Raw genomic sequence first — 3142 nt, 5'->3', positions numbered from 1 at the left:
TTTTTTTTTTTTTTTTTTGAGACGAAGTCTTGTTCTGTCACTCAGGCTGGAGTGCAGTGGCATGATCTCTGCTCATTGCAACCTCCATCTCTAGGGTTCAAGTGAGTGAGTCTCCTGTCTCAGCTACCCTAGTAGCTGGGATTACAGGCACACGCCACCACAGCCAGCTAATTTTTTGTATTTTTTGTAGGGATGGGGTTTCACCATGTTGGCCAGGCTGGTCTCAAACTCCTGACCTCAGGTGATCCACCCACCTCCGCCTCCCAAAGTGCTGAATGGACGGGTGTGAGCCACCGTGTCCGGCCAGATTTTAATCTTAAATAGATTTTTCCTTCTTGGTTTTTGTGTTTTGTTTTTTGTTGTTGTTTTTCTTTTTATAGACTCAGTCTCCCTCTGTTGCCCAGGCTGGAATGCAGTGGCGCCATCTGGGCTCACTACAACCTCCACCTCCCAGGTTCAAGCGATTCTCCTGCCTCAGTGCCCCCTAGTAGCTGGGATTACAGGCCTGTGCCACCAGGGCTGGCTAATTTTTGTATTTTTGGTAGAGATGGGTTTTAGCCATGTTGACCAAGCTGGTCTTGAACCCCTGACCTCAGGTGATCCACCTGCTTCAGCCTCCCGAAGTGCTGGGATTACAGGCATGAGCCACTGCGCTCAGCCGAGCTGCACTTCTTTCATGCTTTCATGCCTCCTGGTCTTCTCATTTTGCCTAGAATGCCCTTCCCTCACCTTCTGTACCTCATGAACACTTAGCTAGTTTTTAGAACCCAAACCAAAAGGGCACCTCCTCTGTGAGGCTTTTGCAAGGCCTCCGGTGTCTGGGATTCCCCATATATCATTGTTTTCCCCTCTGTTCTCCTATAGAATTTGTGTCCATGTCTCTATATTAGCTTTTTTTTTTTGAGATGGGGTCTCGCTCAGTTGTCCAGGCTGGAGTGCAGTGGCACAATCTCATCTCATTGCAGCCACTGCCTCCAGGGTTCAAGCAATTCTCCTGCCTCAGCCTCCCGAGCAGCTGGGATTACAGGCATCTATTGCCATGTCTGGCTAATTTTTGTACTTTGAATAGAGACCGGGTTTCACCATATTGGCCAGGCTAGTCTCAAACTCCTGACCTCAGATGACCCACCCACCTCAGTCCCCCAAAGTGTTGGCATTACAGGCGTGAGCCACTATGCTGGCCTAGATTAGCATTATTATTATCATTTTCATTGTTAATGTGTCTGTCTTCTCGAGGAAAGGAGCATGTCCTATTTCTTCCTTATTTCTTACACTGAGAGCTCTAGAAATGTTCAATAAATGGGGGAATGGCCGGGCGCAGTGGCTCATGCCTGTAATCCCAGCACTTTGGGAGGCTGAGGCGGGTGGATCACGAGGTCAAGAGATTGAGACCATCCTGGTCAACAAGGTGAAACCTTGTCTCTACTAAAAATACAAAAATTAGCTGGGCATGATGGTGCATGCCTGTAATCCCAGCTACTCGGGAGGCTGAGGCAGGAGAATTGCTTGAACCCAGGTGGCGGAGGTTGCGGTGAGCCGAGATCGTGCCATTGCACTCCAGCCTGAGCAACAACAGCGAAACTCCGTCTCAAAATAAATAAATAAATAAATAAATGGGGGAATGATTAAATGAAACAAATATATGGAATTGGGGAAAGTTACCCTTACGTCTTTGCAGGATATGAATTGAGGAAACCCACTTGTCTTTCCAAACTTGGACTGCAAGTGAGAAATGGCAGTGTCACAGATGTGGACGGGAAGATAAAGGATGACACAGTGAGCCATATACCAGCCTGGAGCCTAGACCTGGGCGGGTGGCGACATAGGTCACCTTTTCTGGCTATTGAAACAAATGAGTTATAAAACTTCCACCTCTTAGTTCCATTACACTTCATACCTGTCCATGCATTTGGAAGCTTGCTTGTACCTTGTAAATATGCTCTCTGTAGCAAGTGACTTCTAGGTTTAAAAAAAGAAGAAAAACCCATACATAATACTAGATTGGAAACTAGGAAAACTATGGTATTCTTGAGTTATAATCAGGACAGTCATAGGATGGAGAAAATCTTGATTAAATGAAATTAAATGATTGGAAATGAAGAAATCGTTTTTCTTAGAGTAACTTTGAATAAATTATTTCAAATGATTACGAATTGACTCATCTTTTAAAATTGTGGAAACCTTTTTTTTCTTGAGACGGATCTTGCCCTGTCGCCCTGGCTGGAATGCAGTGGCGCAATCTTGGCTCGCTGCAACCTCCACCTCCCTAGTTCAAGCAATTCTCTTGCCTCAGCCTCCTGAGTGGCTGGGATTACAGGTGCCCACCTTCATGCCTGGCTAATTTTTGTATATTTAGTAGAGACAGGTTTTCACCATGTTGGCCAGGCTACTTTTGAACTCCTGACCTCAGGTGCTAGGCCTACCTCAGCCTCCCAAACTACTGGGATTACAGGTGGGAGCCACTGCGCCCAGCCTGAAAAACTTTTCATTTTGAAGTAATTATTGGGTCAGGCATAGTAGCTCACACCTGTAATACCAGCACTTTGAGAGGCCGAGGAAGACAGATTACTTGAGTCCAGGAGTTTGAGACCAGCCTGGCCAACACGGCAAGACCCTGTCTCTACTAAAAAAGACAAAAATTAGCTGGGTGTTGGTGGTGTAAGCCTGCATTCCAGCTACTTGGGAGGCTGAGGCAGGAGGAGAGCTTGAACCTGGGAGGCGGAGGTTGCAAAGCTTGGGCTACAGAGCAAGACTCTGTCTCAAAAAAAAAAAAAAAAGTAAAAGTAAAAAGAAGAATTATTGGTTCTCAGAAAGTTACAGAAATAGGTGCAGTGGCTTGTGCCTATGGTCTCAACTACTCAGGAGGCTGAGGTGGAGGATCAGTTGAGCCCAAAAGTTGGAGGCTGTGGTGGGCGACAGAGTGAGACCTTGTCTCCAAAAATAAAAAATCAATATAAAAATAAACAAAACAAAAAAAATTGACCCGGTTTGACAACCCACAGACCTCATTTAGAGTTTCACATATAGGTACGTGTAGTTCTGTGCTATTTTATCCCCTGTCCACCACCACACAGCCACTACCACAATTAAGATACACAACTGTTTCATCACTAAAAGGTGATTTTTTTTTTTTTTTTTTTTT

This window comes from Cebus imitator, unplaced genomic scaffold (assembly GCF_001604975.1).
Source record: "Cebus imitator isolate Cc_AM_T3 unplaced genomic scaffold, Cebus_imitator-1.0 Scaffold111, whole genome shotgun sequence".
Classification (NCBI taxonomy): Eukaryota; Metazoa; Chordata; class Mammalia; order Primates; family Cebidae; genus Cebus; species Cebus imitator.
Note: the sequence above shows the minus strand (reverse complement) of the source record.